This window comes from Ornithodoros turicata, unplaced genomic scaffold, assembly GCF_037126465.1.
Source record: "Ornithodoros turicata isolate Travis unplaced genomic scaffold, ASM3712646v1 Chromosome78, whole genome shotgun sequence".
NCBI lineage: Eukaryota > Metazoa > Arthropoda > Arachnida > Ixodida > Argasidae > Ornithodoros > Ornithodoros turicata.
Genome location: NW_026999392.1, coordinates 415,262 through 441,490, shown reverse-complemented (window position 1 = coordinate 441,490; position 26,229 = coordinate 415,262). Strand labels below are relative to the sequence as shown.

At 45.2% G+C, this 26,229-nt stretch overlaps 1 protein-coding gene across 2 annotated transcripts in view; it reads left to right on the top strand.

The window, feature by feature from the left end:
• The window catches only part of LOC135374565 (SH2 domain-containing protein 3C-like), a 286,980-nt gene that overhangs the window by 44,899 nt on the left and 215,852 nt on the right, over positions 1-26,229 (top strand). Inside the window, exon 1 of one of the 2 annotated variants that reach the window (XM_064607503.1) lies at positions 14,608-14,741. The exons of the other annotated variant lie outside the window; for it this stretch is intronic. The gene's annotated coding sequence lies outside the window, so the exon portion shown is untranslated. Of the gene's footprint in view, positions 1-14,607; positions 14,742-26,229 lie in introns of those variants that run through there. 2 annotated transcript variants of the gene reach the window in all.

Here is a 26,229-nt window from a genome sequence, read left to right as displayed (position 1 = left end):
ACCTATTGTCCATATACGCTCATACTCACAGGTGGGTCAAGCTTTTGTTTTGTTTAACATTCTAACTTCTGCATTCCTTGCAGGTGCATGATATCACAATATCTGCACCACTGGTGGAACCAGCTGTTGCGTCATTCTGGAAATCTGACGACAACAGTTTCGAATGGCCTGCTGATACAAGTTTGCAGATACTAAAAGCTCCGTTCTACTTTGCAGTGTTGTACCCTCTGCTTCACCAGACCAGAAGAACTACATCAACTGTGCATCATCACAAAGTGGCCACATATGTTCGCGTCACACTTCTCACCACAAAAGCCGAGTGCCCAAGTGAACACAATTTATCTTGGAAATGTCGGCCAGAGGTGAACAAGATGGCTGCGGGGAACATCCTGTTGTCTGGCACAATCCCTTTCAATGGGACCAGTGCAACCAAGGTGTGAATTCATAGCGCCTTATGTTTTCACAGATTCAAATGACACCTTGTAGTATTTGCTGTTGACCAGGTTCCCTGGTTACTCGAGCTGTTTAATATTAAAGTCACCTCAACAGACCTCACCTACAACACTTACCAGAAAGGTCGTGGGCTCCCTTTCGCGACACAGGTAGGATTATCAGAACTCACGGTCATGAGAGACTGAAACATCCAAATAATCTTACTGAAACACAAGCTTTCGAATAGAGTCCGTCCTTCATTAGGCATGATACAGACACACATGGTACAGATACTTGTACTGATGTACATTAGAGAAAGGGAACAAAGAAGGTAGTGAGGAGGAAATCCAAATTCTTGTTACAAAACAAGGCACACAGGCTTTGCGTAGTTGAATTTTCTGTTACAATAATTCTATCTGCAACAACGACGTAAAAGGTACATGTAGTAAATGGTAAAAAGAACAAGCTTGTACAATTGCAATATGCAAGTGCCATGCTCGGTAATGCTTAGTGGCCATGTAGTCCACAAGAGGATTTTGTAACAGAGGGTTAAGGAAAAGCTAGAAGCTGCTGTCAAGTCCCGTGCATGTGCTGAGCTAAACCCGTGGATGCAGCGTACTTGTACCCACCTTTACAGGTGTAGTTGCAGTTCTGAGGGAAATGCAGAGCTTCTGCTTAGCATGTGCAGAAGTATGAGCTTACGTATACAAATGAGCTGCCATTCAGGAAACAATAAGTTTCGAGATAATGCGTCTAGGTTTGACCTGGCTGGCACACATTCAACATCCATGACAGCCATGAGGGACCATGTTTCGATATAATATAAAGAGCATAGGGAAGACATTTAGCCATGACCATATCTTATCTTCGCAGAGGATGTAGATCACCTCCTGAGTGAAACACCAACAACTTGCAAAGATGTGAGCTAGAGTGAAATAGTAGCGGTCTGCAAAAGGCTTGAGCCCGTAGCAATGGCTGTAGTTGGACTGGTATGAGGGAAAACATGGGAAATTTATAATAAATTGAGAAAGTGTTGCAAAGATGGATGTGCACAGAAAAGGTCTAAAATGTTTGTCAACAATACGGATGCCTCTGAAGAGAAGCCTCTGTTGATGCCATTGGCATGACCCCACCTGAGGCCTTCTTATACTGATACTGAACTCGAGATGTTTTATAAGCAAGGTGATAGCCTATGTTCTCTTAGAGATGGAACGTGTTTGTGGCAAACGCCTGTGCATTAAACAGAAGAAGAAGAAAAAAAAGCATACACACATTGCGTTATTGGTTGGTGCGAGGTAGCACTTGCAAATTGATATGAACACCCAGAGGGAGGTACCCGGGTTCGAATCCCGGTGCCGGCTGTGCTGTCTGGGGTTTTTCCTGGGTTTTCCTCAGACGCTTTCAGACACATGTCGGCACAGTTCCCTTAGAAGTCGGCCCAGGACGCACATTTCCCCAGGGCGTCAGTCGTGACGTTGCCCACATACATGAGGCCGACAACGGCAAGCCCTTTCACCATCACCACCACCACCATGATATGAACACAGTATGGGGATGGTCTCCTTCATTGTTTGCTTGTTTACTGCTATCACTTGTATGCTCATTCATACAGTGACGAATAAAGCAACATTACAAGCTTTGTTGTCTGTAGAATGTATTTTACTGTGTAGTGGCTGTCTGGTTGTTCCAGAAGGGCATATGGCCTCTATTGTGCATGAAAGGGATACTGTTGTGATCGAGCAGTGTTCATGACCAAACCATCCAGTGTACCTCTGTCAAATGGGAGGCATTCAATTTGTGTAAATGGGAGGCATTCACAGTTTGCGTGAACTTTGTGTGTGTGCGGGTTGTGTTCGGAGGGTTGTCGTTTGCCGCGTGTGTATGCGTGGGTGCAGTGGTCGTTGTGGTCCCCTTTGATGCCATCGTCTGTTCTGGCGTGTTTGCGGTGCTGGCACTTAAAGTGTAAGCTGGTTGAGGATGTTGTGTTTGAGCGTTTGTCAGTGCAGGACGGCATCTATGGACCATTAGGTGTTTGATATTGTGTGCCATAGCTCGTACGCCTGCGTGGTGTGGGTGGATGCCGTCCCGAGCGAGATGTGCTTCAGCGTGGTATTCGAAAGCTGCGTGTGTGATAACCATAACGGTGGTGTGTACCTGACGCATGTGGATGAGGTGGTTGTTGACAGCGTGCGCCTTCCTGTTGAACTCGTGTAGCCATGTGTCCTGGTATATGTATGCTCGGTGTTTGTTCTGTCTTCGGGGAAGTATCGTTGTCAGTACTATTTCAGCGCCTGGTCTGTTGTTTGTGATGAAGGAAACTAGTGCTTCGAATTCCTGGATGACATGTTGTGCTGTCGACCGTGCGATGTCGTTGGTCCCTACGTGGAGTATGAAGTGCGTGATGTTCGGTGGGGCGGCGTTTACATGTGTCATGATGTCTCGTATTCTTGCGCCGCTTGAGAAGTGTATGTGAGGTCCGTGCTCTCCGTGCGGGATGTGTTCGTGTATGTACTTGTAACAGCTATCCCCTAGGAGTGCGACATGTGAGAAAGAGAGGACGGGTTGCTTACCTCCTGAGGCCATCGGATCGTCAGTAGCGAACGTAGATGGGTAGAAATCCAGCGAACCGGTAGAGATGTAGGAAGGGCATTAGGAAAACTGACACCTGAACTAGAGCTAGAGTGGGCATCAGCCCTTAGCAACACAGTCCGTACGTTTCTAGAAATATTAAAGAAACAGTGCCACGCGCAACTCGCTACGATCCAGGCCCATATGAACAATATCAGTCTCACCGACGCGGAGGCAAACACTCTCGAACTACACATTCAACAACTAAACCGCGAGCTAGCTAACAAGGAACACTAAAAACTCGGAAAACCTAATTCCAACAACGACACGGATACCGGACCCACTAACACGACACACGCAGCAGCCGAACAAATCATTTCCAGCACCACAACCACAACTCTCCGCAACATCGCTGACTCACCACGAGAAAACGGTGACGCAAGCACCGTAATAGATATATCACGCTCACTAACCAGCGACGAACTACAAGTCCTCTCTAGGGGGTTAACATTCTGCCCTACACTCAATTCTGTTAACGAATACGAAATCCACAAAGACATATCAGACTTTGCGAGACGGCTACGCCTTAGAGAATTCTTCGCTGATACAACACAAGCAAACAACAACGACCTCCGACTACCATCAACCCGGGCACCAAATCACGGCCGACAACCCACATTAGACCTGTGCATTAAACAAGTAAGCAACGACATCCTTCGCAGTATTTCCCAAAGCTCGCGTGGTCACAACCTCACTAAAACACAGCGTGACATCATCAAAGCGCTAGCTGACAGAGATGATATCATTATCAAACCCGCAGATAAGGGTGGGAGTATCGTCATCTGGCCCACAGATAAATATATTTCTGACGCTCATAGGCAACTCAACAATACGCAACACTACCTCAAACTGGACCATGACCCAACAAAGGAGTACACGGCGCTAATAACCCATACCATACAGGACCTCCACGAACGAAAGCTCATCACACGTGATGACCTCAGATATCTCACCCCATCAAACACAGGCGCAGGTCGTTTCTATTTACTGCCCAAAATCCACAAGGTACACGCCAACGAGCTCTATACGGCTGACATCCCCGGCAGGCCAATTGTATCTAATAACAACACACCAACAGAAAGACTCTCGAAATTCCTGGACCACTATTTAAACCATATTCCGACAACACTGCCATCGCATGTACAAGACACACCCCACCTCCTCAGAATAATCAGAGATATAAACAACACTCGTACATTTCGTAGGGACACAATACTAGCCACGCTGGATGTGACATCACTGTATACTAGCATCCCACACAACGACGGAATCACAGCCCTCTGCAATACCCTTTCTACAACAAACACCAGAAAAGACATAGAAACCATACTCGCTCTAATGGACTTGGTCCTTAAACTGAACTACTTCGAGTTCAATGGCGAATACTACCTACAAGTACACGGTACAAGTATGGGCACACCTGTTGCACCCACATACGCAAAGATATTCCTGGGGTCCTTGGAAAACAAAGTTCTCAGCGCCCTCTCATTAAAACCCACTGTGTACCTTCGATACATCGGTGATATACTGATAATATGGGAACACGGGGAACATGAATTTCAAAAGTTCGTAGATCTACTGAACACCACGCATAGCAACATAAAGTTCACATCACAACAGTCAACTCACTTAATTAACTTCCTCGACACCACAATATCACTAGACAACGGCAACCTCATCACAACCCTGTACAAAAAGCCAACTGACAAACAACAATACCTTCACTTCAAGAGTCACCACCCGCGTCCCTGTAAGGTTGGAATTCCTAATGGGCAGAGTGTAAGAGTACGCAGAATTTGTTCAAACGACACAGATTACGCTGAGAAGCTTGACGCACTCTGCGGTACACTTGCCCAAAGGGACTCCAGACTCCCTCCTAACCGAATTCCGTCGCAAAGCACTCACACTCGATCGAAACGAGGTTCTGGAAAACCGAAAAAATCCTGACGCGTGCCAAATAAGCTTCATCACAAGATATTCCAACGCACTTCCAAACATCAAAGCCATTCTACAGAAGCACGAGCCCCTCCTCCAAAGCAGTGACCGACTTAGTATTATATTTACCCATCCCATACAGGTGACCCTCCCCCCCCCCCCCGCCCATACCGACGCGCAAAAAACATAGCAGACTCCTTGGTCAATGCGAAAATCAGCAAAACGAGCACCCCGTACACGGGAACAGGGCCCTGCAACCTCCCGCGCTGCAAAACATGCAAGCACGTTCAACACGCTAACTCCATCAAAAGCACTGCGAGCAAATACACCCACCCCGTTAACCACGCATTCACATGCACAAGCTCCAATGTCATATACTGCATTGAATGCGGCGACTGCTCTATGCAATGCATTGGTGAAACCAGCCAACAAATGAACAACCGCCTTACCGGACACAGAACCGACACGTCCAACAAACTCCCCAAAGCAGTCGCCGAACAATTTTGACAACATTAAAGTATATATTCTAGAAACCGGGTTTAGATCCACACGTGACAGACGTGATAGGGAGTCTTATCTCATATACAAGTTTAACGCTCTTCACCCGTCCGGTATCAACAAATCACAAGGAACCCTAGAAACACTTCACAAATAAAATATGTTTTTCCCTTTTACCTCCATTATCAATCATCTGTTATGTTCTGCATGACCACTGCTTTCTGCTTTCTTTATTGCATGCCACAACTTTGTGTTACAAATATCTAAGAAAAAAAAAAAACCTTTGCTCGTTCTGGAATTTTCCCCACGTAACCACTAACCTCCTTATCTTTCGCTATGCTTGCCAATTCTTGCCTGTTGTCCCGTTTCGTCCACGTGTTCGTGAACCTTCCATTTTTCCGTAACCGGTCTGTAGCCTAGATCACAACGTTCACATAATCCCCTCCACACTCTAGGCGGCAACCGCATGGAGCACTTTTGCCAACTGAATGGCAGCAGAACTTGAAAGGAACGGTGACCTACTAAGCGAACAATAGACGACGGACCGATGAGCCGGTTTCTGCCAAGGGTAGATATTTAGTCTGAGGAGAGGAAGTGACACCACCTGACGGAACCGTGTGCGCCAATGAAAACTCGCTTCACAGGAAATGCCACAAGCACGTGACAAAGTCACCTGTAATCATGCCTGTGACCGCTTTTTCTTTTTTTTTTTTTTTCGGGCTTTGCCGTCTTCGCCCTGCCTCCTAGAAAGACACGCGCGGACTTCGACGTGGATATCGCAGGTTTCAAAGAGGCCACCCCTTTGGAAAGTTAAACTTGTTCAGTATAAGGACATCAACCTAAAATATATCCTTTGGCAGGAGGTGGCAAGGTGTGTGCAAGGCGAAGGTGACTAAATGAAACATCAAAATGTTATTTGTGGAACATGCCAAATCGGAAATATGTGAGGAGATAACGGTAATAAAAATGCAGTCTGATATTTCTTTAGCGAACATTGCTAGAAACACTCATAAGCCAACATTCTCTTCGTATCTCAAAATTTCTTGTGAACACCTGATTTCTAGATGTTATTAGCACCGTACTTTTTCGAGAACCGCTAAAATATCATTTATGTTACTAAACAATGCGTACAGCAGTTTACTACAATAAGCATTGCTACATCGCGTGCAACAAGCGGTGGTAAACGCTAGGCCGACGCATCACCATGACAACCTCAAGGTGGACATTCTGCTCCATGCGGTTGCAAGCTTCCATACCGTTCCGTTCACGCTGAGTTGGCGCTCCGTTGGCCCGATTCAGTTGGCAAAAGTTGCTCCATGCGGTTGCTGCCTAACAAAGCAGCCATTCACTCCGGGCGTAGAAGCCCTTCGAACCCTTTCTTCCCTCCGGGCTGTTGACCCACAATTCGCATGAACCTATAAACACGTCACACCTAACCCTTTAAATACCATGCCAATGATGAGGACGGTGCCCTGAAGAAGAACAGTCTCTGTTCGAAATATCGGCGGCTTCTGTCCTGAGGCAACTCCCTTCCTACATCTCTACCGGTTCGCTGGATTTCTACCCATCTATGACTTCCTATGGTATTTTGTCTCAGCACTTGCATAATGCACCCACGTTTCATTAATAATAATTGTTCCAAGAAATTCATCTTGACCGTCTTGATACCATTGAAGGAAAATGCAAGCTGCATTCATTCGTTGCTCTTTATGAACGTTACCGAGCAAATGTGGCCCCCATCTCGCATAACTTGCGTTGACCAAGCTGAAGGAAATTTGTTCCCATTAGTATCAGAGTGCAGTACCAGTGACCCGTCAGTCTCCGTTAACAATTCTCGGAATTTCAGAAAAGAAACGTTGTTTCGTGTTGTTATAGCTGATCTCCCACTGTACTGTTCATAGTGCAGATTTTCACGACCCTCTACAGAGGACACACCATTTCAGTGCCTGTAAAGTGTTTTGTATAAACAGGTGTTAACTGTCAGCGGATATTCTCTAAAGCACCCTTTTTCCTTTAACGAAAAGTAGGATAACTCTTACTTACTAGGATAGTCAGACGTACTCGGAAATACTATTACATCCATGCTTGACTGCCTGACACATAGGTGAACGGCACTCCATTAACCAACGTCTGCAGTGCTGGGATGTCACACCCAACTACTACACCATTCAGTTTGTCCTAGTGGTGTTTCCTTTGAATAACAAATATCGGGAAACTTATTTTTGGACGACCTTCCTAATTCCAGTTCTCTTTCTGCATTTGGCTACATTTTTTAGATTTCGTGTGACGACTCTTTTGGACAGATACCAGCATGGTAGACTTAATAATAATTGGGGTTTACATTGCGAGACAACCGAGATCACGAGGAACGCCACAGCAGTTGGTCTGTGGATAGCCCACCTGGGTGTCCTTAAATGTGCAATGAAAGCTCACCACACAACACACCGTATTTAATATCCCTCGCAGAAGATGGCATGTCTAAGCAACTTGTATCCTGGCACTAAGTTGCTGGTGTTTTTGGCCGGGTTCGAACAGGCGATCTCGGGATCAGAAGGTGAACACACTACAGACTCAGCCACCAAGGCAGGTTCATGGACAACTTGAACAACACAATTATGTTAACCTGCCATCAAGTAATTCAGTTTCCTGCATATGTTTTTTAACAATTGAACTTCAGTTTTGTAAGCCTGAAGGCTAAGCTTAGAACCACCTCGTATAATTTAGCGACTCTATTTGATGTGTAGATGTGTTCACACCTCTTAAAAACCTAATAAGACAAAATCTAGATGATTTCTAATACGTGGTATATACAAGGCCAGCTACAAGACGTCTACAATTAGACGTCAATTACTAAATGTCTACCATATGTCTAGTAAATTACTAATTTTAGACGTCTAAATAATGGTAAGACTTTTAGATTCACCAATTCTGCGCATGCGCATTCGCTATGAGTTTGGATAAGGCGGCGGGTACCGCATTCGTCCGAGGACGGTGTTTTTCATGCTTATCCAACATGGCGGAGCGCTTTACGGCCTCTCCGGTGCTGCGGTTCTGTGCATTTCATTAATTATTCTACTGGTTTACGAGGCGGACGTCAGAAAGTGACAAACACAGGTATTGGAACGGAAATACTGTATGCATCAAGCTTATTCATATAGATATGCAAATATGATATCAGTACTTTTTTCGAAATCGCTGCACAGGCGTTGCGAAAAAGTATAATTACATAGTTAACAAACACATCACAGGGTTTCTTCGCAACAAGTCTCTTCTGGGGGAGGCATGCTTCGTGACTTGCTTTCCAGTATCATGAAGCTTGGCTTTCAGGCGGTCTTTATATATTTGCAAGGTTCTTTGGCATGTCAATATGGATTTCCGTACGTACACAACGCTTCCGGGAAAGCAGTTCCCGTGCTCTGCACCTCGAAGGACCTGAAAATAATCGATCAAATGTGAATCCTGCAATTCCGGTTTCCGCACGTACTAACTGCCTTCGCAGGGATACCAGTATTGTTATTCTTACCAGAGCGATTTTGCTTGTCGTATATATTCGTGTATCCGGAACTGGTGTCCATCACATCTGTTCAATACGAAATCGCATAATAGTTCACGCACCCACCCAGGCACATTCATCATAACTCATAATATTTCTACGGTTGCTTACTTTGAAAAATACAGGTTGATACAAAGCGCACACTAACGCACCAGCTTCCGCCTTCCACCGCTGCCACTCCAACGGTCAACGGTTCAAAACTCGCGCCCAAAGTTTCGGATTGCTTGCTGGCGGTTGAAGGAATGTGACCACGTGACACACACATTATAAATCGAAGAGAACAAGTTTACTCAAAGAAACGTAGGCTCGCACTTTGTTCAGTTCTTGTAGAAGAAGTACACCTATTAAGTCGGTTTTTGTTTTCGTGATCAAGAAGACTTGCGAAGTGATGGCGCCGCAATCGATACTACCGTGGCGACACACTTGCCGCGGCCGCGAAACTCTCGCAGTGGCACTCCTGTGCTAATACACTGTGTTTTTCTCTGTGTGTACATAAACTGATTTACAGACGGCAAGCACGTACGTAAGCTTCAACGCGCGTCACCTGTGTAAGCACCAATTTGCAGATGCAGCTAAAAAAATGTGTTCGGATCAAAATGTCAAAAATTCGTTGGTGAAGTTGTGGGTCTGATATTCTTCCATACATTCATATGTAGGCGAAGTACGCAGCACAACCGTCGCTGTGCCAATACCTGTCATTGTAATCCTAAAGGGAACTCCAAGAACACTCGCGATCCTCAGGACGTCCTCAAAGTGTCATCGCGTCCTCGTCCATGATGGGATGTCCGGAGGAGATCCGGAAAGTGTCATCATGGGATCTTCCAGTGATAGTCATTTGCGTAGATCCTGCGGCCGCCAGCAGGAGGACATATATAGGAAAAGTAAATTATAGTTTAATAATGCAATGTGCATTTCTATGCCTGCGCCCATTAATTAGTGTTTCTCTTTGTTTGTTATAACCAAATTCAACCAAATCAGCAGTGATCATGTATAAACTACAAAAATACTACAAAGAGAAAATACAAAAACTACAGTGGTACAAATACAAATTGAATGATTTCAACGGATACTCCATGCACTGGGTTCAATGTGCGATAAAACACAGCTTGCTAGACCTTTCATTGTGATCTTGTTGCCATGAACATCCGTGCAAGATCCCTGACGGGACGCTGCACGGAGCATTTCCGTGGAAGATACAGAAAAGTGATGGCATATTACAGCGCGTGCTTGACTTTCGGTTGATGTTTTAAATAAACTAAGTAGGAAACATGGACATTACCTTGGTTGTATCCCTCTACTCCAAGGAATTCGTCGCTGGTGTGTTGCTTATACATGAAATTGAATTAAACTTAGGTACCTCACCCTTGGTTTTGACTGAGATGCTAGGAGGACTCTCGCACATTCGGGAGTTCGCAAGATGAACAATATATAGTAGTGATGGGCAAGTCAGTTCATTTTTGTGAACTAATTCATTTAGTTCAGTTCACTCCACTGAACTGTCTAAAAGAATAGTTCATTCGTTCACCTGTTCGCAATTAAACACAATCAAGTAATATAGTCCCAAACTTTAAAGTGGCTCGACCAAGAGAGATACAACAAAATGATCTTGCAATTCAGTTTTCCAAAGGTTCGAGAACATCAACATAGCAAACGTAATCATTTAGGTCGCTTTTTTATTTTGCTTTAATTTTCTACGTATATTTTTAACGAGAAAAGTAATGCACAGATCAATATGCAAGGTGCCGTCGTCGTTCAATGTTACAATCGTGTATTTCTGATCACTTACGTCTGCTTGCTGCGAACTTGAGAACACAGAAGTGTGATAGAGTAACCGCAGTTTCAACTCATTTCATTGAAATGCATGAGAGAGCTTGAAGAAAAGTACAACGTAGCATTGTGGAGGAAAAATTGGGAAGCTTGCAGTGTATTGCCGCAAAAATAGCGTGCCCGCTCCAGGGTATGCCAGTCACACAAGCAGTCAGCCAGAAGTCAGAACATAACGGCGCCACTAGCAGTCCACAATTGCGAAAAGGAGCTCAGAGCGATCTCAGCGCAATCAGTTCTAAATGATCTACTCTTGTTCAGCGTTCGCCGTTCATATAGTTCACTTGCCCAGAGTACTTCAATCCATACGGCGTTCAAAGCCGCTCTGCTGGCTCTCCCTTCCCCCGTGGACGAGTAACAGTTCTGACAGGTGCTGCGAGTACTTCCAAACGACCCGCGGCATCGTTTAGTTCTTTAGTTCATCCAGTTCTCTTCCTTCACACCTTCACACAGTCCACTCGAAGCTCTCCCTCCCCGCGCTTTTTCTTAAGCGCATGCGCTGTGGACTAGCACCTCCTCTGACGGCCAACGGCAGACCCTGCGAGTGCTTCAAAACGTCCCGCGGCATCGTTTAGTTCTTTAGTTCATCCAGTTCTCTTCCTTCACACCTTCACCCCTTCACACAATCCACTCGAAGCTCTCCCTCCCCGCGCTTTTTCTTAAGCGCATGCGGTGTGGACTAGCACCTTCTCTGACGGCCAACGGCAGACCCTGCGAGTGCTTCAAAACGTCCCGCGGCATCGTTTAGTTCTTTAGTTCATCCAGTTCTCTTCCTTCACACCTTCACTAAGTCCACTTGAAGCTCTGCCTCGCCGCACCGCCCGCGCTCTTCCTTAAGCGCATGCGCTGTGGACGAGCAGCAGGCTCTGCGAGTCCTTCAGAACGACTCGCGACGTCGTTTAGTTCTTTAGTTCATCCAGTTCTCTTCCTTCACACAGTCCACTTCAGCGCAGCGTCACAGCCACTCAAGGCCACAGCGTATGCGCCGTGGTCTCCCGCCCTTTCTTCATGCGCGCATGTGCTTTGTTAGCTTTTCAAAACGTTCGTTAGATGGCGCAGATGTCACACTTGAAAGCGTATCAAAGCGTATGCGTTGTGGGTGTCGAGGCCCAATGAACTGAATTGAGGAACTAATGTTTTGGTTGTTGTTGAACTAGTTCGTTCAGTTCACCCGAATGACTAGTTCAGTTTGAAGGGTTCGTCCACGAACGACACATCACTAATATATAGTATATGTTTTACCTGCGAAAGGAAATGCCACTGTTGGATATCCCTTTCAAAGTCGGCTGGCTTAGTCTTACACTTAGTGGCACATGACCTTTTATATTTTTTTGCTTTTTATACCACGGCACCCATTGTTCGTCGTCGAAAAACAGTCAAAAATGAGAGACGGCAGAAACTGAAAGCAGATTTACTGGAGAATTTTACATGATCCTATAGTGCTCCTGAGAGTATCCCAGTCTTGTCCCCAGATGTTGTCCCTAGGACCATCTCTGGAGTCTCATTCTAACACTTTTCTAACAAATTGAGGATCATGTGCGGATATTCCCAGGATGTCACTGCTGTCCCGCAATGACACCCTCAGGATGAGTGAGGGATGTCAGCGTGTTCTTGGGGGTCAGCCCCTCACAACTACTGCCCATACCAGCTGCTAAAGGCAGAGGCATGACAAGGCTGCTGGACCGACACAAGGACACAACCGATTGTCGTTCGAAACCTGTGAGGCACTCAACACGAAAAAAAAAGAAAGAAAAAAAAGAGACACTGACGCCATTGCCGGTGACGTAATTCGGTTTCCAAAATTGTCGCTTCTTTTCAAAAGAACGGTGTCCGCAGTGTTTTACGGCTATTACATTCGCAGTAGTGAATGCATCTTGCCCTAGAATGCAATAAATTTTGCATGCGCTTTCTGCACCTGTAAAAAAAAAACGAAAAAATGTCAGGTTGGCTCGGCAAATTTAGGAGTTCAATTGGGAAAATTCGATTCCTCGAGAATTGAATTTGATAATAGTGCTCCGAAGTAACTGGCAAAATCTCCCCTGATATTCCCGTAACATTTAGACAAGTAGACTTTTAAACTGAATTTTATGACGCCTTAGGTGAGACACTAAACAGAAAAATTTATACCTTTTAGGGTATAAACTGTCTGTCCCAGGACGCATACCTTTTCAGGTATAAACGCTATACCTCCTTCGAGGTATAGTAACTTTATACCTCGCTGAAGGTATACTATTTGCACCTAATGGTATAATCATATATCCCCTTGAAGGTATATTTTCAAACTAAGTGTGTAATCTTTGAAAACTGGAATATATTCGATTTATTCCAGCGATATATAAGAGTGGCGCTTTCTTGATCCACCTCGTAAAAAAATTAGAACAAAATATTATTCAGCGACATGTGCTTTAAAAATAACTACCGCGAGAAGGAAAGAGAAAGAAAATACCTGGACACACACGCACGCACACAAACGTACCCACAAAATCATATTCAGAAAGTGCAGGTGGTAAACGTAGAGGAGAGCTTGTGCTGATTACTCGCCACGAGAGAAGCAACGTGGGAGCATTTAATTGGTGGAGAACAGATACTGGTATAAGACATCGAGGCTTCGCAAAATGTGGGATGCCTTCGCCCGGCGAGCAACTGTATGAGTGAGGACACGTAGATTTGGTCATTTCAGGAACAAATAGCCACGTTGGTATAAACTACTTCCTCTATTAATTACGATGCAATTGCATTACAGACTGTGTTTCTTTTTTAAATTACTGCATAACTGAGATGGTACTGTCTACGCACCACAAATTAATGTGGTACCACAGATTCATATCTAAAGGTATACAAAATACCGAAGGTATAAGCGCAAGTGAGAAGCATCTTATTATACACTCAGCTGGCGTGGAAGGTATAGCTTCGGCGATTTGTACCTCCCACATGGTTTAAACAGGGTATAGAGGTTTGTTGATGATGTATAAATATAGTAGCTTAGTCCTGGTTTATGCCTTCGTTATACCTCTTCTATACCTTTTCTTCTAACAGTGAGGTTTTGAGCGACCCTTCGTAACACTAAATTATCTACTGCATACTACAATGAAACATTGAACACAAATGAAAATGCAGCTGTTATTTATATAGCACAACAAAATTATTGCACATAGGTCGGTTCTACTGAAATGTAAAGAAACGGTCCTTAGAAGCCGGCCCAGGACACACATTCCCCGTCAGTCGTGATGTTGTCCATCTATGTGACAATGGCGAGCCGTTTTGGAAAAGGTGGGAAATGTTCTTGAGGTTTGGTGGCGATAATGAATTGCGTACGCCCTTAGGGCCCGCTTTCGCCAACGCCAATTAATACTTGAACCAAAGCAACGGTCCCTTCACTTGAATTGAACGCTTCAATGCGCTCTAAAGAGAGTTGTTAGTGAATACCAACTAACGTCTGCAAAAAAGAACCGAGTGTTAACTTCAAGTTTTAGCCACACTTGATCTGGGTCCAAAGTTAACCAACGTTGGTGAAGCCAACGACCAAACCAACGACTGAAACGTGAAACCAACAACTCAGTGACCTGTCTTCTGGAGAAGAAATGAATCAATAGCAGACAACTGACAACTGTGGAAATCCGAAACCGAGCATGGAGTCTAGGAAAGAATGCGAGCGATACGCCTATAGGGGAATATGCCCTCTGGACTCCGACACAATGCTTGGACGGTGCTTCACTCAGTAGTCTGCCACTGATGTGGAAGCGCGGCAGCTGTCAACGTGAGCCTTTCTCTCTGGTCTCTGATCTTCACTGCTGTTACGACCCTGGCTGGAACAAATGCGTGGCCTCTCTCAGAAACTTAAGGACGACCTCCACAACTTGAAAATCAACAGGTAGGTACAGAGAAGAGGGATGATAAAAGGCATTCCACTATCCAGCCCTGCAATTGGATCGCTCGGGTATTGTTGTGTACTCGTCAATGGTGTTTTCCTGCCGTCCTGGGTTACACACAACGCATCAGTGGGACATCCTCTTTGTGTGTGCCAAGTAGGATGTTTGACGGGTGTTTTTCTGAATGCATTTCGGCACGAGAGGGAAAGTCCCGTCTTAAAAGGAACGCATGAATAATACCGATAAGGTAATGTTCGTCACCGCTTCAGAGTGAATTTGGCCAAGTTTCTCTTCCGAAAACAGCTTACATATTAAATAGACGAGTTTTAAAGGTTCGCATTCCATCTGCAGCCAACACGATGATGACGTAAGTCACGAATGGGAGCGCAGAGCGGGCGACTGTTTCCGAGGTCGTCGGCTTAGCGTTCGCATCGCACTATACTAGGTGAAAGTCCTCGGTAAATACGCTTACTTTCGCTTACCAGTGTGAGTGCAGACGTAACCAAGTTACGTGCGTTACGCTCCTGGCTGTACGAACAAGTTCGACGCTAACCAGAAACAACATTCCGCTAGCCGATCACAGAGAAGACGCCGTCCCCTTGCATTCCGCATCGCCTGTCGGTCGGTCGCCAAAGCAACCATGGTCCCTCCGGCCGCTCCGTGATTGGTCTCTTTCGCGTCAAAGGGCGCGCAGTGATTGGCCTCGTCCGTGTGACGTTTCCAGAGAGAGAATCCCGGAATGCGTCGTCTGCTCTTGCCAAGTTTTATATCACACAGCTTGTGCCGGGTTTTCGGCATTTTGTCAGTGATGAACGCGGAGGAAAACGGCACTACAGTTTCGGAATGGACCGGGATGGATGTCCCTTTAAGGCCTTTCACATTGCTGTCTTTACGGTTGCGTGTTACGTCCGCTGACAGCGAATCGTAGCAACGGAATATCCTCCCGGATGGAACGAACGTACACATAAAATGCTGAACCCCGTTTTTCCGACACCGCGTGACACGGAGGAACTTCCTCCCTGTGATCAATTTATCTTCCACTAGAACATTCTGCGGGAATGACGCTCGTGTGAATACACTACCGTGGGGAAGAGAAGTGAGCAGATGAGGGCAAAACCTTTTAGACTGACTTTCACTGTGAGATGTACCCCTAGGGTGATAAACATGACGACGTGCTTGCCGAACGATTGTCGGACTTTCGGAATTTACCTTCTGGAAACTTTTGAGACCATTGAGGAGGGCTTTGGAGTTTGGACAATCTTTAAAGGGAAATTTACTTTTTCAATTGAACTTTGAGAGTCGAACCTCTCTTTTTTTTATAGGAATATGATGTCCTCCACGGATAAGCGCAGACCCAACAAAAACTATGCACAGTGTCGAACATAAATAGTAAAGAAAATAGTAAAAATTACGCTCTAGTCCCGCCTGCTTGATTTTCGTCTACATGAGAAAGTGTACCCGCCTCGGCTTCTTAGTGATAAGACGGTTGTTTGTTTTCTTCCTGATAAGTCGGTTATCAGCAGCCTCAAGGTCAACGCGGCGCAAAGAAAGGTAAAACAAGAGGCGGGAACACCTCCTCTCCCCGCAAATACTGCAAACGTATTTTTATTCGCGATGTATTAATCTTTGCGAATTTCGCGACCGCTAAAAAATCGCGAAAAATTGTACTCGCAAACACAGCTTGAACCCGCGGAAGGAAACACACCTGGAATCGCCGAATTAAATACTCGCGAATACTTCCCAAGTGCGATTCGCGAAAATTCATCAATCGCGAATGAAAATACGTTTGCAGTACCGTGCGCTCCTCTTTGCCACGATCAAGCAGACCGGGCTAAAGCCCAATTTTTACAATTGCCTTCGACTATTTCTGTTGCGGTACTGTGCATAGTTTAGGCTGTGTCTGTGGTTATTCGTGGATGACTTCATATTTCTGTTAAAAAAAAGTGAGATTTGCTCGGCAATTTTCAAAGTTCAATTAAAAATAAAGTTCCCGGAATTAAAAGTTGCCTTCCCCAATGGTGGCAAATGTTTCTAAAAGGTAACCGCCAAAATTCCCACAATCCGTAGCCAGTTAGATTTTTTTATCACCTTAGGTCAAACATTATGTATTAGGTTTATGAACAAAATTGAATCCGCCATATGGCCAAGGTTGAGGACCAGAATGGGAGATATCCCCGATGGGGCACAGACATCTTCTTAAAAAGATGGATTTTAAGATTGGAATTGTATTCGAGACGTGTAAGTTGGGGAGGTTACGCAAAGTTAACGCCACAGAACGTCGTACTTGAAAAAGAATAAGACTGTGTCATCCGGCTTGATTCGGTCCAGAGTCACTGTGATGATGTGTGTGTGTGTGTGTGGGGGGGGGGGGGGGGGGGGTGTCGAGGTAGCTTGCCGTTGTTGGACGCACTCAAGTGGGCATCGCCACGACTATAGCCAAAAAAAAGGGGGGGGTGAGGGGGGAATGATGACGTGATGACAGGGAAACCGCTCGATGTCTAATCAAATTATGCCTAATTTTCCCGTAGTTCAAGCGTACATTTCGATATTGCGCTTTATTATAGTAGTATTTTCTAGCCTTTGTTCGGGTCTGACACCGTAAAGGACAACGACCCTCCCTCGTCCATGGCAACGGCAAATGTTGCTCTGAAAAAGAGGAAAGTTTGTTATCCTTGCTGAAGGCAAATAGAAACTACTCTATCGAGAGTGACGGCAAAACCGGTTGGGTGCGACCGAGCTTGGCAGTTACAGTGTGTACATGGTCTGTAATATGGAATAATTTCTCCAAGGAATACAATCTACAGGTGCAACAAGTTTCCGGCACCTAATCCATGGAAGTTATGGACAGGTTAGTCTTCTTATGGTGTGCGTCCGATGAGGCATCATTTATTGAGTGCATCGGACGGACACCGCGAGAGAAAAAAGAAAGGATGATGGATTGCTTTGTCAAAAACGCTCTATAGAGAACAGAATGTCCGAAGCGAGCAACATCCGAGTCCATTTTAGCGCTCCCGAAGTGTGCCGTTTGTGTGTAGTTGACTTTGTATAGTATGTGCGATAGGGACGCTTTGGCTTCACACAGTAGCCTCCTCAACACCAATTGATAGGACTCATGCTGGACGAAAGCCAATTCAATTAGACACAACGAAGCTTGTTTAATTTCTATCGCCCATTCTCCAGGCTTGTTTCGTGATGGATGTTTAATGGATTGATAATGGATAAATGGATTCAATATCTAGTATGATGCTAACCCAGGCAGCGCGACGACCCAACGTCGGTGCGCCGGAGGCGCGGCATACGGTTTGCAAAACGGGGATGTTCATGGTCCGTTGTCGGCAGCCTGTATCGTACTCCAACGATTTCCCGAGGTGCAGCGAATGCACACTTACGGGTATCTCCTTCCCCCACAGGAGAGTTAATTTGGCGCGATTTTTAACGAACAAAATGAATATGTCATTGCAGAAAACTCTTTATTGCATCATAGTCACCAGCTACATGGGTTCCTTAATGCACCACTTCACCAGCAATGAAAAAATGAGTGCTACATTGAAAGTATACAATCACCAGTCCCGTATATGTACTATTTACTTCACAAGTTTACTTAACAGAGGTTATATGAAACAGAGATAGAACTTGAAACTCGTTGCTAGTTAAGTTATATTGTTGAAAGATGGAAGTCACTGAAAAGGTTAGCCAGAAAATAATTGTCTCAAGTTATACTGTGCAAGAATTGAAGGCCGGTTTCACGTCAGCTCAGACAGGGAGGTCCCATGGACCTCCTGGATTTTCATTACTTTTTTTATGTATATTTAGAAGCTCATCGTATATGATGATCAACATGGTTAAAATTAATCATTTCTACCGAATACTGTTCGTGCAAAAAAAATCTAGAAATCCAGCCCTGAATTCGAGTGTTGCAGCTTTGCCGTGTTTGCACGTGTATACCTCCTGAGTGTTAAAAGATATCGTAGTGAAATTTTTTATGCTTTAGTATACGCACAGGCCAGCAGTCCGAGCGCAAACTTTGGCGCACAGGTGCAACACTGTATCGTATAAAAAGCGGCGAACATGCTCTCTCGCACAGTTTTGTTCCAACTTCGACGCTTCTTGCTCTGGCTGTAGACGTCCCCGACACGTTCGTACGTATAGCAGGGCCGCGTTTCAACGCGCTAATCACCAGTATACGCCTTTTGAAGCAGATTTTTTTTTCGTTATATGAAAGGCCTAACGTCGGGCAATGACAAAATGTAAATGAAATCAAGAGGGGCCTTTTTAAGAAATACACCCGCAAAATCCATGTTTTTTCGAAATATGCCTAAACATTTGCCTATTTCAGCACATACCGCTAGGAGGTATATGCAGGATAGATATATCAGATGAAAGAGCATTAAAAGCTGAGTGAGCTGATACCAAGTATGGCAATCAGGGACATCTATAGCCAGAGAAATCACGCGTCGAAATTGGGACAAAACTGCGCGATAGGGCATATTCGCCATTTTTTATAGCACACAGCGTTGCACCTGCGCGCCAAAGTGTGCGCTCTGACAGCTGGCCTGTAGCCATAATAACGTATAAAAAATTTCACTAACACCCGGGAGATATACGCGTGCAAACACGGCAAAACAAACATTCAAATTCAGGGCCGGATTTTTTCGATTTTTTGCACGAAAGCTACTCGGTAGAAATTATTCATTTTGCCGCTGTTGACCATAATATACGATGAGCTTATAAACATAAAAAATACTGAAAACCCCCTGCCTCCCTCACGCCCCCCCTGCCTGCCTGAACTCACGTGAAACCGGCCTGTAACTAAATTTCAAACGCACACATACACATAATAACACGTAATGAAAATTGACACGAAGTTCCTAAGCTACTTTAGAAATGTAACAAGTTACCTTCAAGTTACTTGCTACTCAATATATATACTTTTTAGTTCTGGACCTGTCTATATGATTAATTCAGTCCTCGCAGTCACAATGGGCGATTCAAGACGTTTCAAAATAGCCTTGATATACAAAAACGATATCAATACCTGCTACGACGAAAGAAGCCTACATTTATATGCTTCTTTAGGGGAGGGACTTGATGATTTTGACCTCGTAATAAGGCACATGAAAGGAGCACAAAGCAAGTTTATGCTCTATGAGTTGTCCCCTACGCACAAATCGTAGAATCGTGCCAAGTTTTAACCCTACAACACAATGCCCTCTGTCATTATGAATACACTGCCTATCCTTAAGATGCGCGACTAAAACGTAATTCGTAACGTTCACCGTGTAACAACAAGGGAGTTTTGCGCGCCGTGTGCGTCTCATCTCGAGTCATCGGAGGAGGACTCAGCCTGCGATGTTTGTAGACGAGAATCGAACCAAAGGAACTTGGAACTTTCTCCAAGTTACTCTGACAAACTTAACCCGCCCCCCCCCAAAAAAAGAAGAGAGAAATGAACGAACTCCTCAAGAAGTTGCTGGCGCTCAAAAGCAAAGAGCTAAGCAAAAAGTTACTGATAATAGCTAAGCTGAGTAGCTTAGTTACAGTATCGAATTACTGGTAACGAGTTACCCCCAACAACATAGAACACATGAACAACATGATAATCCGTATGACATGTGTCATAATCGTTTTACCCTCTACGAAAATGGTAGAAAATATTTGTGCACTTTTGCTAATACAAGGGCAACATACATACAATTCGAGAACCAGTATGGCACATGTAGTGTACGTGACGCGTACCTTTGTCTTTAAGAGAACTGTGACAAATATTAATGTATCAAGAAGATGCCCTTTCTTATACATTGGCTTTCATGCTATGAAGGCCTGGATACCCGAAGTCCTTTTAAAACAAAAACAACCAGATTGTGAAAAAAATGGCTAGGAAGCAAGCGAGCTGGGGAAGATGATGCGTAATGTAAAAACCCCGACACTAGGGAACACGAAGGAACAGACACAAACACGAAGTCTCAAGACTTAGTGTTTGTGTCTGTCCCTTTGTGTTCCCTAGTCTCGGGGTTTTTACATTATGCAACCAGATTGTATTCCTTTCGAGCAAACATCACAGCGCGATAGGTTCATAGTGTTGTAACCGAAGTGCGGGGTGGATTCTCGAAGTGGAAGATAGCTTGAGGTCAGGGTTACATTGAGAAAAGTACACCACACCACAAGACGCACACGTTATTGAATACAGACAAAATAGATAAACTTACAGTTGTCAGCATGACATTACAAGATCCGCTAGAAAAATCTTGACCATCATCAATGGCTCTGAGGCAGAGATCTGGTGGTGGACACTTCAGTACTCCCATCAAGGCATTGATTCCTTTAAGCAAGCTGTGGTAGTGGTTCAACATGGCATTCTGAATAAAAGATAATGATAGCTTTCATTCATTCACAATTTGAAACAAATTGACATATCATACGTCGATCACATTACGCAAACGGATTAAAGCGGAATGATTTATTCACTTCAGAAGTATTTTTTTTTTTTTTTTTTTTTTAGAATGACTACAAAAACGAACCTTGAGCTGAAGTCCTCCAGCATTCCAGTTTTGTAGGCACGCAGTCGTCCTGAGAAATGGTTATATTTCGTTTGATGTCAAATACACAATACATACGATCCCACACTTTACTGAGCCATATTTTCATCAAAACGTAGTCCATTATCCTAAAAGCAACTCAAAAACCAGAATGGAGTGCTCACTGAAATCGAAACTATATGTGATGCTGCGCTGCTAACGAATGGAAAGTTAGGTAACAAGCGAGCTGTGGTGACGATCCATGACTTCAAAAGACGGGACGAGGTAAAGGACGATAACAGACAAACGTTCTCAAACTTCGTTTGAGAGCGTGTTTGTCTGTTATCGTCCTTTACCTCGTCTCGGGGTTTCATGTCATGGAGCGCTGTTGAATGAAGTTTCGAGAGAAGCCTTCTAGAACGGCGTCATTCATGTTGAAAAGCATCTATGAGTAACGTTTATCAATGCGAGGAAGAAGAAATAGCACTTACCCCAAGTTGAGTCGCATAAAAACGTCTCAATTCCTCGAAAGTTTCGGGAGCACGGCCGGATACATTCGTTACTCAGAGCGAGGGCGACGGGAACTCCGACAGTGCAAACACGGCAGGATCAGCCCCCCCACAGCTCTCGCAAAATCTGTATCAAAATGCGTGTTACCAGTGTTACCAGGCTCCAACAGCTCCCCATAGAGCCCATAGTTTGAGATAATTCACACAACACTGGGCACACGACCAATGAAATTGCGACGTGGTGGATATTATGCACAACCAGTCGGCCAATCAGGAGCCTAAATGTCTGGCTGGCTTTTCGGTCGGTCCTGGCTACCATCGACTTCTACTGGATTTCAGGCCTGCCGCTGTTACTCTGTATTCAAAATAACTAAAGCGATTTTGGGGTAAAATAAAGATTTATTTGATACAAAGCACTAATTCAAAGATCTGATACATGGGCGCACTGTGCGTACAAAGCCCACTGCGCGCTGACACACTGGGACAAAGTTCGAACATGAAGCAGAACGAACACACCGTTCAACTCCTAATACCGAGCCAGTCTCATGAGTGCGTACCATTTCATGATGAGCATCTTCTTTCGCTGCCTGCGGTGCATCCATAATAGCGAAGCGAAAAGCGCGTGTGGCACGTAATCCTGTCTTTGTTGACAGTCCTCGAAGTCCAACGGTGCTCGAACTTGTTCTTCACGCTCCGACTCATGAAGCATTCCGCTACCGCAGTTGACAAATTGTTCGTGGTATAACAGTTGTGTCCAGAAACAGCACAACACGCGTAGACTCACAAGGACGAACTAATAAACCCGCGAACACATTTCTGCAAACTGTTCTGTCGATTGACACCACCGAACACAGGAGGACGACATGCCGGCCATGCTATTTCGAAACTATGCTGAAACGGCAGAGACGCTGTACGCACATGCGCGCTACAAAATGTGATTTCAAAACGTTCTCGACCAATCGGAGCGCGCGCACAGTCTAGGCCAATGGGCTTGCAACATGGTGTATGGGCGCAGTGGTACATACTCTACAGCCGCGTCCGCGGGTACCTGAGGAGGACTGGTGTTACTGCGCACGGAGCAGTCCGTGCCTCTCTATTGGTCGGACGCCACAAGCGGGTCCGGATTGGTTGCTTGAATTTGAAAACCGCACTTCGCGCTTCCTCGCCTGCGTGCTGCATACCCTGCATACTGCCTGGCGGTTTCATTTGAAATTTGAACGGTGGACGTCGCGTCGGCGGTGTCTTTCGTTGGGAGGCAAGTGCGTTCGCCGTTTTATCCGTGTATTATGGTGTCTTTGATCGTGTTGTACTGTTTCTCGACACAAGCATCGGTCTACGAACAGCCAATCGGATTTCAAAATGAGGTGTTGCCGTGAATTCTGGCTCGATGAACATGTTCGAGCGCCGTCAGATCTGCATAGCGGTGACAAGAAAATACGATTCATGAAGCAGCAGCATTTTATGTTTGACGTGTAGCAGGCAAGGACATGATGATCAAGGGATTGTGCGCAAGTATGTGACAGTTGTTCGTTGCTGGGAATAAGCAGTGTCGATATGCGTGTCTTGCAAGTTTGAACTTTGTTCCTGTGTGCTAGGAAGCGCTACGCAATGGACTGAGTATACGCTCAGTGCATGTATATGCGTCACCCTGCCGATTGTGTCAGTATAATGACTCAAATAAATTTCTGTTCATTACGACACTTTTCACGGTTGTTTGGGAATCACGGAATAACTTTACGGTGTGCATGAAAGCTAGTAGACTTAGAGGTGAGGGGTAGCCGGTGGAGGCCAGTATGGAAAGCAGAAGTCAGCAACAGCCAGAACCGGTCGGGCTGCGAGCCGGACGGAAAGACTTCTGATTGGAGGATTGAGGGAGCAATCGCTGCATTCTCATTGGTCGTGTGCCCAGTGTTGTGTGAATTTAGCTGTACTATGGGCTCTATGGGGAGTTGGTGAGAGCTGGCAGGATGATCGAGGAACATCATTGGCCAGATTCGAAACTGTCAGTCACGTGATTGCAACACCCGGCGCCTGACAGTCTGGGAAGAGAAATCCGCACCCCGGTGATGTGACCGATTATTGTCAAGATTATCAGATCAGCATCGGGGAGCGATCCTATATTTTGGTCACATGACCAATATGAGTCCCGACAGGGAAATGATCAGATCAGCATCGGGGAGCGATCCTATGTTATTGTTTACATGACCAAAAGCAGACCAGACCGGGAAATGATCATAGCACCGTCGGGGTACGACTCCTGCGTTCTACCTTCCCCGTTCCCACACCGCTGGGAACCAGTCGGGTACTATCGCCTGTTCAGGAGCCGAAGCCCCAATTGAATTTCCACACTTTTCCAGAGGGTTTGTTCTGCCTGGGAATGCGTTTACCTTCGCATATGCGCTGATGGCTTTACGAGCAATCGTTAATTTTTTTCCTCATATGGTCATCAAGCTTTATAAGCGCTAGGTAACAAGGGAGCAACAGTTTGGGTAATTTCTCACAAAACTTTAAGGGTCATTCCAGCACAAACGTCCCAATGGCGTGGGTCGACCATTGCCGATTTTCGTGAGAAAAATATATGTCCTTCTCACTGGCGTGCGTACGTTGTGTGTGAAATATTTCTTTCGGTTTCGGTGTCCGCACGGAATCGCCGCTAGGGGGCTTCGAACTTCCGCTCCGAATCCAAAACCGTAATGCGTTTGAGCTAGACCTGCGCCCATGCCACTTTGACCGGCAGCTGCGTAGAGCCGGTTTTGCCACTGGCGGCGTCAGCGGCGCGAGGGGGGGATATGTTTATTAAGAAAGGAAAGGTCAGCCAGACGAAGGTCGGCTTCAGAGGTGGGGAAATTACTTTTATTTTGTAATGAATTACCATTACTCATTACTTGTATAAAAAACTAATGCATTACATTACTCATTACTTTTTGGATATTAGTAATGCATTAGTAATGCCATTACTTTAACGAAGTAATGGCATTAGTCTGGCATTACATTTACGTTTTAGGGCATAAGCGTCAAAGGTGCTATGCATAAGTTTTTTCCTTGTTTTTTTTGCTATAGGCAATAGCCATGCACCCGAGTGTCCCAAATCAGTGCCACTTAAATCCCCGCAGAAGCGAGTCTGATAGGCAAAAGCTATAGATAAGATTTATTGCAGATGATGCCTTTTCTAGCATTATGGAGCCGGCGGATGAAGCCCAGCTATACAGTTCTGTCCCGGCAGAAAAACTACCTCTGACAGCACAAGAGAAGCTAACACGGTACCGTACCAAAACTGTTAATCCCTACGGCAATTGTTACGTATTACCCTCATAGAGGCTATGTTTCTATTTCATTGATTTTCCTTTACTCCAAATGCGCACAAGAGAAAATCGGTGATATCATCATGTAGACACTTGTGACACACACCGCCGACTATTCAACTCTTGCAGAATTCCCTAGGCTGCGCCTTTCTCTTTCCTTGTTGTCTTGTGCTCATTGTTAAAGGGGGGTTGAAGAAAACCTGGATGTTCCCAGTCTTCACGTGGCGCAATGAACATTCGACAAAAGTAATGAGTAATGCCACCCTGCATTACTCAGTCGAAATGTAATGCATTACCATTACTCATTACTTGCTGGCAAAACGTAATTCATTACCATTACTCATTACTCAAAAGTAATGCATTACCGGTAATGCATTACTCCCCACCTCTGATCGGCTTGCTATTCCAAACAAAAAAGGCAAAGAAGGGAAGAAGGAAAGAAAAATAGGAAAAGAGGGCGAGGGCGTAAGCATACGCAAGCATCTAAAAGCGATAAAACCGCGGTGCAGGGGACACAAAGAGACAACGCAGACGAAGCACTTTGCACACTGCTTTGCACACTGCAAGCACGAAGCACACTGCTTTTTAACATACGCAAGCGCTGGTGGCCTGCGAGGTGTATACTGTCTAGACCAGTGTTTCCCAAAGTGTGGTCCGCGGACCCCTGGGGGTCCGCGAGAGTGTCTGTGGGGGTCCGCGACCGTCTCTGACATTTCAGTGAGGATTTTCGTCCCCACAAACACGCGCTCGTACATGCTGCCCGATTTCCAAACACCCAGAACTTCCAAAATTGCTACAAGTATGCTTCAACGGCTAGCTTCTAATTTCTGATAGAAAAGTCCTGCAATGCACGTTTGTCCGCGTCATACACATACAAACAAGACGAAGAAACCAGACCGGAATCGTTTCTGAAGCTGTATCGAAAGCACGCAGCAGCTGGCGAGGTTGCTGGTTATGCACTGGCTAGAAATGGCTGGAAATACAGTGCGTCATATCGTTTTGCTTCGAGTTCGAACTGACTGAGAGTGTTCCTGTGTTTAGCGCATTTTATATTTGGCACCCTGCGGACCTCTTGCAGCGATGGTGGCACTACAGATGATACTTCGCACTGAACGCGGCGTTGGAAGTCAACTTCGCTTCTGTCTAGACAGTCACTTGACCATG